This window comes from Pelobates fuscus, chromosome 2 (genome assembly GCF_036172605.1).
Source record: "Pelobates fuscus isolate aPelFus1 chromosome 2, aPelFus1.pri, whole genome shotgun sequence".
NCBI lineage: Eukaryota > Metazoa > Chordata > Amphibia > Anura > Pelobatidae > Pelobates > Pelobates fuscus.
In genome coordinates, this window is record NC_086318.1 from 287276102 (window position 1) to 287290962 (window position 14861).

At 42.0% G+C, this 14861-nt stretch overlaps 36 pseudogenes; all 36 read left to right on the plus strand.

Annotated features, from left to right (window-relative positions):
- Positions 1 to 130: 130 nt before the first annotated feature.
- Positions 131 to 249, plus strand: LOC134596257 (5S ribosomal RNA; annotated as a pseudogene).
- Positions 250 to 383: 134 nt separating this feature from the next.
- On the plus strand, positions 384 to 502 carry LOC134598172 (5S ribosomal RNA; annotated as a pseudogene).
- Positions 503 to 636: 134 nt separating this feature from the next.
- Positions 637 to 755, plus strand: LOC134595949 (5S ribosomal RNA; annotated as a pseudogene).
- A 134-nt stretch (positions 756 to 889) lies between these two features.
- On the plus strand, positions 890 to 1008 carry LOC134596269 (5S ribosomal RNA; annotated as a pseudogene).
- Positions 1009 to 1486: 478 nt separating this feature from the next.
- LOC134594775 (5S ribosomal RNA) lies at positions 1487 to 1605 on the plus strand (annotated as a pseudogene).
- Positions 1606 to 2073: 468 nt separating this feature from the next.
- On the plus strand, positions 2074 to 2192 carry LOC134597490 (5S ribosomal RNA; annotated as a pseudogene).
- Positions 2193 to 2326: 134 nt separating this feature from the next.
- Positions 2327 to 2445, plus strand: LOC134594175 (5S ribosomal RNA; annotated as a pseudogene).
- A 134-nt stretch (positions 2446 to 2579) lies between these two features.
- Positions 2580 to 2698, plus strand: LOC134587683 (5S ribosomal RNA; annotated as a pseudogene).
- Positions 2699 to 2923: 225 nt separating this feature from the next.
- Positions 2924 to 3042, plus strand: LOC134597370 (5S ribosomal RNA; annotated as a pseudogene).
- Positions 3043 to 3176: 134 nt separating this feature from the next.
- On the plus strand, positions 3177 to 3295 carry LOC134595643 (5S ribosomal RNA; annotated as a pseudogene).
- A 134-nt stretch (positions 3296 to 3429) lies between these two features.
- LOC134588816 (5S ribosomal RNA) lies at positions 3430 to 3548 on the plus strand (annotated as a pseudogene).
- Positions 3549 to 4596: 1048 nt separating this feature from the next.
- Positions 4597 to 4715, plus strand: LOC134596692 (5S ribosomal RNA; annotated as a pseudogene).
- A 134-nt stretch (positions 4716 to 4849) lies between these two features.
- Positions 4850 to 4968, plus strand: LOC134596281 (5S ribosomal RNA; annotated as a pseudogene).
- Positions 4969 to 5193: 225 nt separating this feature from the next.
- Positions 5194 to 5312, plus strand: LOC134589091 (5S ribosomal RNA; annotated as a pseudogene).
- Positions 5313 to 5446: 134 nt separating this feature from the next.
- On the plus strand, positions 5447 to 5565 carry LOC134594776 (5S ribosomal RNA; annotated as a pseudogene).
- A 468-nt stretch (positions 5566 to 6033) lies between these two features.
- LOC134597491 (5S ribosomal RNA) lies at positions 6034 to 6152 on the plus strand (annotated as a pseudogene).
- A 134-nt stretch (positions 6153 to 6286) lies between these two features.
- Positions 6287 to 6405, plus strand: LOC134594176 (5S ribosomal RNA; annotated as a pseudogene).
- Positions 6406 to 6539: 134 nt separating this feature from the next.
- LOC134588789 (5S ribosomal RNA) lies at positions 6540 to 6658 on the plus strand (annotated as a pseudogene).
- A 225-nt stretch (positions 6659 to 6883) lies between these two features.
- Positions 6884 to 7002, plus strand: LOC134597128 (5S ribosomal RNA; annotated as a pseudogene).
- A 134-nt stretch (positions 7003 to 7136) lies between these two features.
- On the plus strand, positions 7137 to 7255 carry LOC134595644 (5S ribosomal RNA; annotated as a pseudogene).
- Positions 7256 to 7389: 134 nt separating this feature from the next.
- LOC134596217 (5S ribosomal RNA) lies at positions 7390 to 7508 on the plus strand (annotated as a pseudogene).
- Positions 7509 to 7642: 134 nt separating this feature from the next.
- Positions 7643 to 7761, plus strand: LOC134595646 (5S ribosomal RNA; annotated as a pseudogene).
- A 134-nt stretch (positions 7762 to 7895) lies between these two features.
- Positions 7896 to 8014, plus strand: LOC134588817 (5S ribosomal RNA; annotated as a pseudogene).
- Positions 8015 to 9062: 1048 nt separating this feature from the next.
- Positions 9063 to 9181, plus strand: LOC134596693 (5S ribosomal RNA; annotated as a pseudogene).
- A 134-nt stretch (positions 9182 to 9315) lies between these two features.
- On the plus strand, positions 9316 to 9434 carry LOC134595830 (5S ribosomal RNA; annotated as a pseudogene).
- Positions 9435 to 9568: 134 nt separating this feature from the next.
- Positions 9569 to 9687, plus strand: LOC134594732 (5S ribosomal RNA; annotated as a pseudogene).
- Positions 9688 to 10064: 377 nt separating this feature from the next.
- On the plus strand, positions 10065 to 10184 carry LOC134588662 (5S ribosomal RNA; annotated as a pseudogene).
- A 134-nt stretch (positions 10185 to 10318) lies between these two features.
- LOC134588818 (5S ribosomal RNA) lies at positions 10319 to 10437 on the plus strand (annotated as a pseudogene).
- Positions 10438 to 11822: 1385 nt separating this feature from the next.
- On the plus strand, positions 11823 to 11941 carry LOC134588771 (5S ribosomal RNA; annotated as a pseudogene).
- A 714-nt stretch (positions 11942 to 12655) lies between these two features.
- Positions 12656 to 12774, plus strand: LOC134595137 (5S ribosomal RNA; annotated as a pseudogene).
- A 134-nt stretch (positions 12775 to 12908) lies between these two features.
- Positions 12909 to 13027, plus strand: LOC134595832 (5S ribosomal RNA; annotated as a pseudogene).
- A 134-nt stretch (positions 13028 to 13161) lies between these two features.
- On the plus strand, positions 13162 to 13280 carry LOC134595839 (5S ribosomal RNA; annotated as a pseudogene).
- A 377-nt stretch (positions 13281 to 13657) lies between these two features.
- Positions 13658 to 13776, plus strand: LOC134595647 (5S ribosomal RNA; annotated as a pseudogene).
- Positions 13777 to 13910: 134 nt separating this feature from the next.
- On the plus strand, positions 13911 to 14029 carry LOC134588819 (5S ribosomal RNA; annotated as a pseudogene).
- Positions 14030 to 14256: 227 nt separating this feature from the next.
- On the plus strand, positions 14257 to 14375 carry LOC134596694 (5S ribosomal RNA; annotated as a pseudogene).
- Positions 14376 to 14600: 225 nt separating this feature from the next.
- Positions 14601 to 14719, plus strand: LOC134588255 (5S ribosomal RNA; annotated as a pseudogene).
- The last annotated feature ends 142 nt before the right edge of the window (positions 14720 to 14861 follow it).

Here is a 14861-nt window from a genome sequence, read left to right on the forward strand (position 1 = left end):
TTTATTTCTTTTTTGCATTATGATGTCATAATCAGAACACTTTTTTCCCTATCCAGAAGCGTCTTGTCTTTTGTCGCAACCAGAGTTTGATATTCTACCAACATTAGCGAGATCGCATTCGCTTGATTTCACTTACGGCCATACCAGTCTGAAAATGCCTGATCTCATCAGATCTCGGAAGCCATCCAGACTCGGGCCTGGTTAGTACTTGTATGGGAGACCAACTAGGAACCTCAGGTGCCGTAAGCTTTTGTTTATTTCTTTTTTGCATTATGATGTCATAATCAGACCACTTTTTTCCCTATCCAGAAGCGTCTTTTCTTTTGTCGCAACCAGAGTTTGATATTCTACCAACATTAGCGAGATCGCATTCACTTAACTTCACTTACGGCCATACCAGTCTGAAAATGCCTGATCTCGTCAGATCTCGGATGCCATCCAGACTCGGGTCTGGTTAGTACTTGTATGGGAGACCAACTAGGAACCTCAGGTGCTGTAAGCTTTTGTTTATTTCTTTTTTGCATTATGATGTCATAATCAGACCACTTTTTTCCCTATCCAGAAGCGTCTTGTCTTTTGTCGCAACCAGAGTTTGATATTCTACCAACATTAGCGAGATCTCATTCTCTTAATTTCATTTACGGCCATACCAGTCTGAAAATGCCTGATCTCGTTAGATCTCGGAAGCCATCCAGACTCGGGCCTGGTTAGTACTTGTATGGGAGACCAACTCGGAACCTCAGGTGCCGTAAGCTTCTGTTTATTTCTTTTTTGCATTATGATGTCATAATCAGACCACTTTTTTCCCTATCCAGAAGCATCTTGTCTTTTGTCGCAACCAGAGTTTGATATTCTACCAACATTAGCGAGATCGCATTCGCTTGATTTCACTTACGGCCATACCAGTCTGAAAATGCCTGATCTCATCAGATCTCGGAAGCCATCCAGACTCGGGCCTGGTTAGTACTTGTATGGGAGACCAACTAGGAACCTCAGGTGCCGTAAGCTTTTGTTTATTTCTTTTTTGCATTATGATGTCATAATCAGACCACTTTTTTCCCTATGGGAGACCAACTAGGAACCTCAGGTGCCGTAAGCTTTTGTTTATTTCTTTTTTGCATTATGATGTCATAATCAGACCACTTTTTTCCCTATCCAGAAGTGTCTTGTCTTTTGTCGCAACCAGAGTTTGATATTCTACCAACATTAGCGAGATCGCATTCTCTTAATTTCACTTACGGCCATACAAGTCTGAAAATGCCTGATCTCGTCAGATCTCGGAAGCCATCCAGACTCGAGCCTGGTTAGTACTTGTATGGGAGACCAACTAGGAACCTCAGGTGTTTTAAGATTTTGTTTATTTCTTTTTTGCATTATGATGTCATAATCAGACCACTTTTTTCCCTATCCAGAAGCGTCTTGTCTTTTGTCGCAACCAGAGTTTGATATTCTACCAACATTAGCGAGATCGCATTCTCTTAGATTCACTTACGGCCATACCAGTCTGAAAATGCCTGATCTCATCAGATCTCGGAAGCCATCCAGACTCGGGCCTGGTTAGTACTTGTATGGGAGACCAACTAGGAACCTCAGGTACCGTAAGCTTTTGTTTATTTCTTTTTTGCATTATGATGTAATAATCAGACCACTTTTTTCCCTATCCGGAAGCGTCTTGTCTTTTGTCGCAACCAGAGTTTGATATTCTACCAACATTAGCGAGATCGCATTCTCTTAATTTCACTTACGGCCATACCAGTCTGAAAATGTCAGATCTTGGAAGCCATCCAGACTCGGCCCTGGTTAGTACTTGTATGGGAGACCAACTAGGAACCTCAGGTGCCGTAAGCTTTTGTTTATTTCTTTTTTGCATTATGATGTCATAATCAGACCACTTTTTTCCCTATGGGAGACCAACTAGGAACCTCAGGTGCCGTAAGCTTTTGTTTATTTCTTTTTTGCATTATGATGTCATAATCAGACCACTTTTTTCCCTATCCAGAAGCGTCTTGTCTTTTGTCGCAACCAGAGTTTGATATTCTACCAACATTAGCGAGATCGCATTCTATTAATTTCACTTACGGCCATACCAGTCTGAAAATGCCTGATCTCGTCAGATCTCGGAAGCTATCCAGACTCGGGCCTGGTTAGTACTTGTATGGGAGACCAACTAGGAACCTCAGGTGTTTTAAGCTTTTGTTTATTTCTTTTTTGCATTATGATGTCATAATCAGACCACTTTTTTCCCTATCCAGAAGCGTCTTGTCTTTTGTCGCAACCAGAGTTTGATATTCTACCAACATTAGCGAGATCGCATTCTCTTAGATTCACTTACGGCCATACCAGTCTGAAAATGCCTGATCTCATCAGATCTCGGAAGTCATCCAGACTCGGGCCTGGTTAGTACTTGTATGGGAGACCAACTAGGAACCTCAGGTACCGTAAGCTTTTGTTTATTTCTTTTTTGCATTATGATGTAATAATCAGACCACTTTTTTCCCTATCCAGAAGCGTCTTGTCTTTTGTCGCAACCAGAGTTTGATATTCTACCAACATTAGCGAGATCGCATTCTCTTAATTTCACTTACGGCCATACCAGTCTGAAAATGCCTGATCTCGTCAGATCTTGGAAGCCATCCAGACTCGGCCCTGGTTAGTACTTGTATGGGAGACCAACTAGGAACCTCAGGTGCCGTAAGCTTTTGTTTATTTCTTGTTTGCATTATGATGTCATAATCAGACCACTTTTTTCCCTATGGGAGACCAACTAGGAACCTCAGGTGCCGTAAGCTTTTGTTTATTTATTTTTTGCATTATGATGTCATAATCAGACCACTTTTTTCCCTATCCAGAAGGGTCTTGTCTTTTGTCGCAACCAGAGTTTGATATTCTACCAACATTAGCGAGATCGCATTCTCTTAACTTCACTTACGGCCATACCAGTCTGAAAATGCCTGATCTCGTCAGTTCTCGGAAGCCATCCAGTCTCGGGCCTGGTTAGTACTTGTATGGGAGACCAACTAGGAACCTCAGGTGCCGTAAGCTTTTGTTTATTTCTTTTTTGCATTATGATGTCATAATCAGACCACTTTTTTCCCTATCCAGAAGCGTCTTGTCTTTTGTCGCAACCAGAGTTTTATAATCTACCAACATTAGCGAGATCGCATTCTCTTAATTTCACTTACGGCCATACCAGTCTGAAAATGCCTGATCTCGTCAGATCTCGGAAACCATCCAGACTCGGGTCTGGTTAGTACTTGTATGGGAGACCAACTAGGAACCTCAGGTGCCGTAAGCTTTTGTTTATTTCTTTTTTGCATTATGATGTCATAATCAGACCACTTTTTTCCCTATCCAGAAGCATCTTGTCTTTTGTCGCAACCAGAGTTTGATATTCTACCAACATTAACGAGATCGCATTCTCTTAGTTTCACTTACGGCCATACCATTCTGAAAATGCCTGATCTCGTCAGATCTCGGAAGCCATCCCGACTTGGGCCTGGTTAGTACATGTATGGGAGACCAACTAGGAACCTCAGGTGCCGTAAGCTTTTGTTTATTTCTTTTTTGCATTATGATGTCATAATCAGACCACTTTTTTCCCTATGGGAGACCAACTAGGAACCTCAGGTGCCGTAAGCTTTTGTTTATTTCTTTTTTGCATTATGATGTCATAATCAGACCACTTTTTTCCCTGTCCAGAAGCGTCTTGTCTTTTGTCGCAACCAGAGTTTGATATTCTACCAACATTAGCGAGATCGCATTCTCTTAATTTCACTTACAGCCATACCAGTCTGAAAATGCCTGATCTCGGAAGCCATCCAGACTCGGGCCTGGTTAGTACTTGTATGGGAGACCAACTAAGAACCTCAGCTGCCGTAAGCTTTTGTTTATTTCTTTTTTGCATTATGATGTCATAATCAGACCACTTTTTTCCCTATCCAGAAGCGTCTTGTCTTTTGTCGCAACCAGAGTTTGATATTCTACCAACATTAGCGAGATCGCATTCTCTTAATTTCACTTACGGCCATTCCAGTCTGAAAATGCCTGATCTCGTCAGAAGCCATCCAGACTCGGGCCTGGTTAGTACTTGTATGGGAGACCAACTAGGAACCTCAGGTGCCGTAATCTTTTGTTTATTTCTTTTTTGCATTATGATGTCATAATCAGACCACTTTTTTCCCTATGGGAGACCAACTAGGAACCTCAGGTGCCGTAAGCTTTTGTTTATTTCTTTTTTGCGTTATGATGTCATAATCAGACCACTTTTTTCCCTGTCCAGAAGCGTCTTGTCTTTTGTCGCAACCAGAGTTTGATATTCTACCAACATTAGCGAGATCGCATTCTCTTAATTTCCCTTACGGCCATACCAGTCTGAAAATGCCAGATCTCGGAAGCCATCCAGACTCGGGCCTGGTTAGTACTTGTATGGGAGACCAACTAGGAACCTCAGGTGCCGTAAGCTTTTGTTTATTTCTTTTTTGCATTATGATGTCATAATCAGACCACTTTTTTCCCTGTCCAGAAGCGTCTTGTCTTTTGTCGCAACCAGAGTTTGATATTCTACCAACATTAGCGAGATCGCATTCTCTTAATTTCACTTACAGCCATACCAGTCTGAAAATGCCTGATCTCGTCAGATCTCGGAAGCCATCCAGACTCGGGCCTGGTTAGTACTTGTATGGGAGACCAACTAGGAACCTCAGGTGCCGTAAGCTTCTGTTTATTTCTTTTTTGCATTATGATGTCATAATCAGACCACTTTTTTCCCTATCCAGAAGCATCTTGTCTTTTGTCGCAACCAGAGTTTGATATTCTACCAACATTAGCGAGATCGCATTCGCTTGATTTCACTTACGGCCATACCAGTCTGAAAATGCCTGATCTCATCAGATCTCGGAAGCCATCCAGACTCGGGCCTGGTTAGTACTTGTATGGGAGACCAACTAGGAACCTCAGGTGCCGTAAGCTTTTTTTTATTTCTTTTTTGCATTATGATGTCATAATCAGACCACTTTTTTCCCTATGGGAGACCAACTAGGAACCTCAGGTGCCGTAAGCTTTTGTTTATTTCTTTTTTGCATTATGATGTCATAATCAGACCACTTTTTTCCCTATCCAGAAGTGTCTTGTCTTTTGTCGCAACCAGAGTTTGATATTCTACCAACATTAGCGAGATCGCATTCTCTTAATTTCACTTACGGCCATACAAGTCTGAAAATGCCTGATCTCGTCAGATCTCGGAAACCATCCAGACTCGGGCCTGGTTAGTACTTGTATGGGAGACCAACTAGGAACCTCAGGTGTTTTAAGATTTTGTTTATTTCTTTTTTGCATTATGATGTCATAATCAGACCACTTTTTTCCCTATCCAGAAGCGCCTTGTCTTTTGTCGCAACCAGAGTTTGATATTCTACCAACATTAGCGAGATCGCATTCTCTTAGATTCACTTACGGCCATACCAGTCTGAAAATGCCTGATCTCATCAGATCTCGGAAGCCATCCAGACTCGGGCCTGGTTAGTACTTGTATGGGAGACCAACTAGGAACCTCAGGTACCGTAAGCTTTTGTTTATTTCTTTTTTGCATTATGATGTAATAATCAGACCACTTTTTTCCCTATCCAGAAGCGTCTTGTCTTTTGTCGCAACCAGAGTTTGATATTCTACCAACATTAGCGAGATCGCATTCTCTTAATTTCACTTACGGCCATACCAGTCTGAAAATGTCAGATCTTGGAAGCCATCCAGACTCGGCCCTGGTTAGTACTTGTATGGGAGACCAACTAGGAACCTCAGGTGCCGTAAGCTTTTGTTTATTTCTTTTTTGCATTATGATGTCATAATCAGACCACTTTTTTCCCTATGGGAGACCAACTAGGAACCTCAGGTGCCGTAAGCTTTTGTTTATTTCTTTTTTGCATTATGATGTCATAATCAGACCACTTTTTTCCCTATCCAGAAGCGTCTTGTCTTTTGTCGCAACCAGAGTTTGATATTCTACCAACATTAGCGAGATCGCATTCTCTTAATTTCACTTACGGCCATACCAGTCTGAAAATGCCTGATCTCGTCAGATCTCGGAAGCTATCCAGACTCGGGCCTGGTTAGTACTTGTATGGGAGACCAACTAGGAACCTCAGGTGTTTTAAGCTTTTGTTTATTTCTTTTTTGCATTATGATGTCATAATCAGACCACTTTTTTCCCTATCCAGAAGCGTCTTGTCTTTTGTCGCAACCAGAGTTTGATATTCTACCAACATTAGCGAGATCGCATTCTCTTAGATTCACTTACGGCCATACCAGTCTGAAAATGCCTGATCTCATCAGATCTCGGAAGTCATCCAGACTCGGGCCTGGTTAGTACTTGTATGGGAGACCAACTAGGAACCTCAGGTACCGTAAGCTTTTGTTTATTTCTTTTTTGCATTATGATGTAATAATCAGACCACTTTTTTCCCTATCCAGAAGCGTCTTGTCTTTTGTCGCAACCAGAGTTTGATATTCTACCAACATTAGCGAGATCGCATTCTTTTAATTTCACTTACGGCCATACCAGTCTGAAAATGCCTGATCTTGTCAGATCTTGGAAGCCATCCAGACTCGGCCCTGGTTAGTACTTGTATGGGAGACCAACTAGGAACCTCAGGTGCCGTAAGCTTTTGTTTATTTCTTGTTTGCATTATGATGTCATAATCAGACCACTTTTTTCCCTATGGGAGACCAACTAGGAACCTCAGGTGCCGTAAGCTTTTGTTTATTTATTTTTTGCATTATGATGTCATAATCAGACCACTTTTTTCCCTATCCAGAAGGGTCTTGTCTTTTGTCGCAACCAGAGTTTGATATTCTACCAACATTAGCGAGATCGCATTCTCTTAACTTCACTTATGGCCATACCAGTCTGAAAATGCCTGATCTCGTCAGTTCTCGGAAGCCATCCAGACTCGGGCCTGGTTAGTACTTGTATGGGAGACCAACTAGGAACCTCAGGTGCCGTAAGCTTTTGTTTATTTCTTTTTTGCATTATGATGTCATAATCAGACCACTTTTTTCCCTATCCAGAAGCGTCTTGTCTTTTGTCGCAACCAGAGTTTTATAATCTACCAACATTAGCGAGATCGCATTCTCTTAATTTCACTTACGGCCATACCAGTCTGAAAATGCCTGATCTCGTCAGATCTCGGAAACCATCCAGACTCGGGTCTGGTTAGTACTTGTATGGGAGACCAACTAGGAACCTCAGGTGCCGTAAGCTTTTGTTTATTTCTTTTTTGCATTATGATGTCATAATCAGACCACTTTTTTCCCTATCCAGAAGCGTCTTGTCTTTTGTCGCAACCAGAGTTTGATATTCTACCAACATTAGCGAGATCGCATTCTCTTAACTTCACTTACGGCCATACCAGTCTGAAAATGCCTGATCTCGTCAGTTCTCGGAAGCCATCCAGACTCGGGCCTGGTTAGTACTTGTATGGGAGACCAACTAGGAACCTCAGGTGCCGTAAGCTTTTGTTTATTTCTTTTTTGCATTATGATGTCATAATCAGACCACTTTTTTCCCTATCCAGAAGCGTCTTGTCTTTTGTCGCAACCAGAGTTTTATAATCTACCAACATTAGCGAGATCGCATTCTCTTAATTTCACTTACGGCCATACCAGTCTGAAAATGCCTGATCTCGTCAGATCTCGGAAACCATCCAGACTCGGGTCTGGTTAGTACTTGTATGGGAGACCAACTAGGAACCTCAGGTGCCGTAAGCTTTTGTTTATTTCTTTTTTGCATTATGATGTCATAATCAGACCACTTTTTTCCCTATCCAGAAGCATCTTGTCTTTTGTCGCAACCAGAGTTTGATATTCTACCAACATTAACGAGATCGCATTCTCTTAGTTTCACTTACGGCCATACCATTCTGAAAATGCCTGATCTCGTCAGATCTCGGAAGCCATCCCGACTTGGGCCTGGTTAGTACATGTATGGGAGACCAACTAGGAACCTCAGGTGCCGTAAGCTTTTGTTTATTTCTTTTTTGCATTATGATGTCATAATCAGACCACTTTTTTCCCTATGGGAGACCAACTAGGAACCTCAGGTGCCGTAAGCTTTTGTTTATTTCTTTTTTGCATTATGATGTCATAATCAGACCACTTTTTTCCCTGTCCAGAAGCGTCTTGTCTTTTGTCGCAACCAGAGTTTGATATTCTACCAACATTAGCGAGATCGCATTCTCTTAATTTCACTTACAGCCATACCAGTCTGAAAATGCCTGATCTCGGAAGCCATCCAGACTCGGGCCTGGTTAGTACTTGTATGGGAGACCAACTAAGAACCTCAGCTGCCGTAAGCTTTTGTTTATTTATTTTTTGCATTATGATGTCATAATCAGACCACTTTTTTCCCTATCCAGAAGCGTCTTGTCTTTTGTCGCAACCAGAGTTTGATATTCTACCAACATTAGCGAGATCGCATTCTCTTAATTTCACTTACGGCCATTCCAGTCTGAAAATGCCTGATCTCGTCAGAAGCCATCCAGACTCGGGCCTGGTTAGTACTTGTATGGGAGACCAACTAGGAACCTCAGGTGCCGTAATCTTTTGTTTATTTATTTTTTGCATTATGATGTCATAATCAGACCACTTTTTTCCCTATGGGAGACCAACTAGGAACCTCAGGTGCCGTAAGCTTTTGTTTATTTCTTTTTTGCGTTATGATGTCATAATCAGACCACTTTTTTCCCTGTCCAGAAGCGTCTTGTCTTTTGTCGCAACCAGAGTTTGATATTCTACCAACATTAGCGAGACCGCATTCTCTTAATTTCCCTTACGGCCATACCAGTCTGAAAATGCCAGATCTCGGAAGCCATCCAGACTCGGGCCTGGTTAGTACTTGTATGGGAGACCAACTAGGAACCTCAGGTGCCGTAAGCTTTTGTTTATTTCTTTTTTGCATTATGATGTCATAATCAGACCACTTTTTTCCCTGTCCAGAAGCGTCTTGTCTTTTGTCGCAACCAGAGTTTGATATTCTACCAACATTAGCGAGATCGCATTCTCTTAATTTCACTTACAGCCATACCAGTCTGAAAATGCCTGATCTCGTCAGATCTCGGAAGCCATCCAGACTCGGGCCTGGTTAGTACTTGTATGGGAGACCAACTAGGAACCTCAGGTGCCGTAAGCTTTTGTTTATTTCTTTTTTGCATTATGATGTCATAATCAGACCACTTTTTTCCCTATCCAGAAGCGTCTTGTCTTTTGTCGCAACCAGAGTTTGATATTCTACCAACATTAGCGAGATCGCATTCTCTTAATTTCACTTACGGCCATACCAGTCTGAAAATGCCTGATCTCATCAGCTCTCGGAAGCCATCCAGACTCGGGCCTGGTTAGTACTTGTATGGGAGACCAACTAGGAACCTCAGGTGCTGTAAGCTTTTGTTTATTTCTTTTTTGCATTATGATGTCATAATCAGACCACTTTTTTCCCTATCCAGAAGCGTCTTGTCTTTTGTCGCAACCAGAGTTTGATATTCTACCAACATTAGCGAGATCGCATTCGCTTGTTTTCATTTACGGCCGTACCAGTCTGAAAATGCCTGATCTCATCAGATCTCAGAAGCCATCCAGACTCGGGCCTGGTTAGTACTTGTATGGGAGACCAACTAGGAACCTCAGGTGCCGTAAGCTTTTGTTTATTTCTTTTTTGCATTATGATGTCATAATCAGACCACTTTTTTCCCTGTCCAGAAGCGTCTTGTCTTTTGTCGCAACCAGAGTTTGATATTCTACCAACATTAGCGAGATCGCATTCTCTTAATTTCCCTTACGGCCATACCAGTCTGAAAATGCCAGATCTCGGAAGCCATCCAGACTCGGGCCTGGTTAGTACTTGTATGGGAGACCAACTAGGAACCTCAGGTGCCGTAAGCTTTTGTTTATTTCTTTTTTGCATTATGATGTCATAATCAGACCACTTTTTTCCCTATCCAGAAGCGTCTTGTCTTTTGTCGCAACCAGAGTTTTATAATCTACCAACATTAGCGAGATCGCATTCTCTTAATTTCACTTACGGCCATACCAGTCTAAAAAATGCCTGATCTCGTCAGATCTCGGAAACCATCCAGACTCGGGTCTGGTTAGTACTTGTATGGGAGACCAACTAGGAACCTCAGGTGCCGTAAGCTTTTGTTTATTTCTTTTTTGCATTATGATGTCATAATCAGACCACTTTTTTCCCTATCCAGAAGCATCTTGTCTTTTGTCGCAACCAGAGTTTGATATTCTACCAACATTAACGACATCGCATTCTCTTAGTTTCACTTACGGCCATACCATTCTGAAAATGCCTGATCTCGTCAGATCTCGGAAGCCATCCCGACTTGGGCCTGGTTAGTACATGTATGGGAGACCAACTAGGAACCTCAGGTGCCGTAAGCTTTTGTTTATTTCTTTTTTGCATTATGATGTCATAATCAGACCACTTTTTTCCCTATGGGAGACCAACTAGGAACCTGAGGTGCCGTAAGCTTTTGTTTATTTCTTTTTTGCATTATGATGTCATAATCAGACCACTTTTTTCCCTGTCCAGAAGCGTCTTGTCTTTTGTCGCAACCAGAGTTTGATATTCTACCAACATTAGCGAGATCGCATTCTCTTAATTTCACTTACAGCCATACCAGTCTGAAAATGCCTGATCTCGGAAGCCATCCAGACTCGGGCCTGGTTAGTACTTGTATGGGAGACCAACTAAGAACCTCAGCTGCCGTAAGCTTTTGTTTATTTCTTTTTTGCATTATGATGTCATAATCAGACCACTTTTTTCCCTATCCAGAAGCGTCTTGTCTTTTGTCGCAACCAGAGTTTGATATTCTACCAACATTAGCGAGATCGCATTCTCTTAATTTCACTTACGGCCATTCCAGTCTGAAAATGCCTGATCTCGTCAGAAGCCATCCAGACTCGGGCCTGGTTAGTACTTGTATGGGAGACCAACTAGGAACCTCAGGTGCCGTAAGCTTTTGTTTATTTCTTTTTTGCATTATGATGTCATAATCAGACCACTTTTTTCCCTATGGGAGACCAACTAGGAACCTCAGGTGCCGTAAGCTTTTGTTTATTTCTTTTTTGCGTTATGATGTCATAATCAGACCACTTTTTTCCCTGTCCAGAAGCGTCTTGTCTTTTGTCGCAACCAGAGTTTGATATTCTACCAACATTAGCGAGATCGCATTCTCTTAATTTCATTTACGGCCATTCCAGTCTGAAAATGCCTGATCTCGTCAGAAGCCATCCAGACTCGGGCCTGGTTAGTACTTGTATGGGAGACCAACTAGGAACCTCAGGTGCCGTAATCTTTTGTTTATTTCTTTTTTGCATTATGATGTCATAATCAGACCACTTTTTTCCCTATGGGAGACCAACTAGGAACCTCAGGTGCCGTAAGCTTTTGTTTATTTCTTTTTTGCGTTATGATGTCATAATCAGACCACTTTTTTCCCTGTCCAGAAGCGTCTTGTCTTTTGTCGCAACCAGAGTTTGATATTCTACCAACATTAGCGAGATCGCATTCTCTTAATTTCCCTTACGGCCATACCAGTCTGAAAATGCCAGATCTCGGAAGCCATCCAGACTCGGGCCTGGTTAGTACTTGTATGGGAGACCAACTAGGAACCTCAGGTGCCGTAAGCTTTTGTTTATTTCTTTTTTGCATTATGATGTCATAATCAGACCACTTTTTTCCCTGTCCAGAAGCGTCTTGTCTTTTGTCGCAACCAGAGTTTGATATTCTACCAACATTAGCGAGATCGCATTCTCTTAATTTCACTTACAGCCATACCAGTCTGAAAATGCCTGATCTCGTCAGATCTCGGAAGCCATCCAGACTCGGGCCTGGTTAGTACTTGTATGGGAGACCAACTAAGAACCTCAGCTGCCGTAAGCTTTTGTTTATTTCTTTTTTGCATTATGATGTCATAATCAGACCACTTTTTTCCCTATCCAGAAGCGTCTTGTCTTTTGTCGCAACCAGAGTTTGATATTCTACCAACATTAGCGAGATCGCATTCTCTTAATTTCACTTACGGCCATTCCAGTCTGAAAATGCCTGATCTCGTCAAAAGCCATCCAGACTCGGGCCTGGTTAGTACTTGTATGGGAGACCAACTAGGAACCTCAGGTGCCGTAATCTTTTGTTTATTTCTTTTTTGCATTATGATGTCATAATCAGACCACTTTTTTCCCTATGGGAGACCAACTAGGAACCTCAGGTGCCGTAAGCTTTTGTTTATTTCTTTTTTGCGTTATGATGTCATAATCAGACCACTTTTTTCCCTGTCCAGAAGCGTCTTGTCTTTTGTCGCAACCAGAGTTTGATATTCTACCAACATTAGCGAGATCGCATTCTCTTAATTTCCCTTACGGCCATACCAGTCTGAAAATGCCAGATCTCGGAAGCCATCCAGACTCGGGCCTGGTTAGTACTTGTATGGGAGACCAACTAGGAACCTCAGGTGCCGTAAGCTTTTGTTTATTTCTTTTTTGCATTATGATGTCATAATCAGACCACTTTTTTCCCTGTCCAGAAGCGTCTTGTCTTTTGTCGCAACCAGAGTTTGATATTCTACCAACATTAGCGAGATCGCATTCTCTTAATTTCACTTACAGCCATACCAGTCTGAAAATGCCTGATCTCGTCAGATCTCGGAAGCCATCCAGACTCGGGCCTGGTTAGTACTTGTATGGGAGACCAACTGGGAACCTCAGGTGCCGTAAGCTTTTGTTTATTTCTTTTTTGCATTATGATGTCATAATCAGACCACTTTTTTCCCTATCCAGAAGCGTCTTGTCTTTTGTCGCAACCAGAGTTTGATATTCTACCAACATTAGCGAGATCGCATTCTCTTAGTTTCACTTACGGCCATACCAGTCTGAAAATGCCTGATCTCATCAGCTCTCGGAAGCCATCCAGACTCGGGCCTGGTTAGTACTTGTATGGGAGACCAACTAGGAACCTCAGGTGCTGTAAGCTTTTGTTTATTTCTTTTTTGCATTATGATGTCATAATCAGACCACTTTTTTCCCTATCCAGAAGCGTCTTGTCTTTTGTCGCAACCAGAGTTTGATATTCTACCAACATTAGCGAGATCGCATTCGCTTGTTTTCATTTACGGCCGTACCAGTCTGAAAATGCCTGATCTCATCAGATCTCGGAAGCCATCCAGACTCGGGCCTGGTTAGTACTTGTATGGGAGACCAACTAGGAACCTCAGGTGCCGTAAGCTTTTGTTTATTTCTTTTTTGCATTATGATGTCATAATCAGACCACTTTTTTCCCTGTCCAGAAGCGTCTTGTCTTTTGTCGCAACCAGAGTTTGATATTCTACCAACATTAGCGAGATCGCATTCTCTTAATTTCCCTTACGGCCATACCAGTCTGAAAATGCCAGATCTCGGAAGCCATCCAGACTCGGGCCTGGTTAGTACTTGTATGGGAGACCAACTAGGAACCTCAGGTGCCGTAAGCTTTTGTTTATTTCTTTTTTGCATTATGATGTCATAATCAGACCACTTTTTTCCCTATCCAGAAGCGTCTTGTCTTTTGTCGCAACCAGAGTTTTATAATCTACCAACATTAGCGAGATCGCATTCTCTTAATTTCACTTACGGCCATACCAGTCTGAAAATGCCTGATCTCGTCAGATCTCGGAAACCATCCAGACTCGGGTCTGGTTAGTACTTGTATGGGAGACCAACTAGGAACCTCAGGTGCCGTAAGCTTTTGTTTATTTCTTTTTTGCATTATGATGTCATAATCAGACCACTTTTTTCCCTATCCAGAAGCATCTTGTCTTTTGTCGCAACCAGAGTTTGATATTCTACCAACATTAACGACATCGCATTCTCTTAGTTTCACTTACGGCCATACCATTCTGAAAATGCCTGATCTCGTCAGATCTCGGAAGCCATCCCGACTTGGGCCTGGTTAGTACATGTATGGGAGACCAACTAGGAACCTCAGGTGCCGTAAGCTTTTGTTTATTTCTTTTTTGCATTATGATGTCATAATCAGACCACTTTTTTCCCTATGGGAGACCAACTAGGAACCTCAGGTGCCGTAAGCTTTTGTTTATTTCTTTTTTGCATTATGATGTCATAATCAGACCACTTTTTTCCCTATCCAGAAGCGTCTTGTCTTTTTTCTTTCAACCAGAGTTTGATATTCTACCAACATTAGCGAGATCGCATTCTCTTAATTTCACTTACAGCCATACCAGTCTGAAAATGCCTGATCTCGTCAGATCTCGGAAGCCATCCAGACTCGGGCCTGGTTAGTACTTGTATGGGAGACCAACTAGGAACCTCAGGTGCCGTAAGCTTTTGTTTATTTCTTTTTTGCATTATGATATCATAATCAGACGACTTTTTTCCCTATGGGAGACCAACTAGGAACCTCAGGTGCCGTAAGCTTTTGTTTATTTCTTTTTTGCATTATGATGTCATAATCAGACCACTTTTTTCCCTATCCAGAAGCATCTTGTCTTTTGTCGCAACCAGAGTTTGATATTCTACCAACATTAACGAGATCGCATTCTCTTAATTTCACTTACGGCCATACCAGTCTGAAAATTCCTGATCTCGTCAGATCTCGGAAGCCATCCAGACTTGGGCCTGGTTAGTACTTGTATGGGAGACCAACTAGGAACCTCAGGTGCCGTAAGCTTTTGTTTATTTCTTTTTTTGCATTATGATGTCATAATCAGACCACTTTTTTCCCTATCCAGAAGCGTCTTGTCTTTTGTCGCAACCAGAGTTTGATATTCTACCAACATTAGCGAGATCGCATTCTCTTAACTTCACTTACT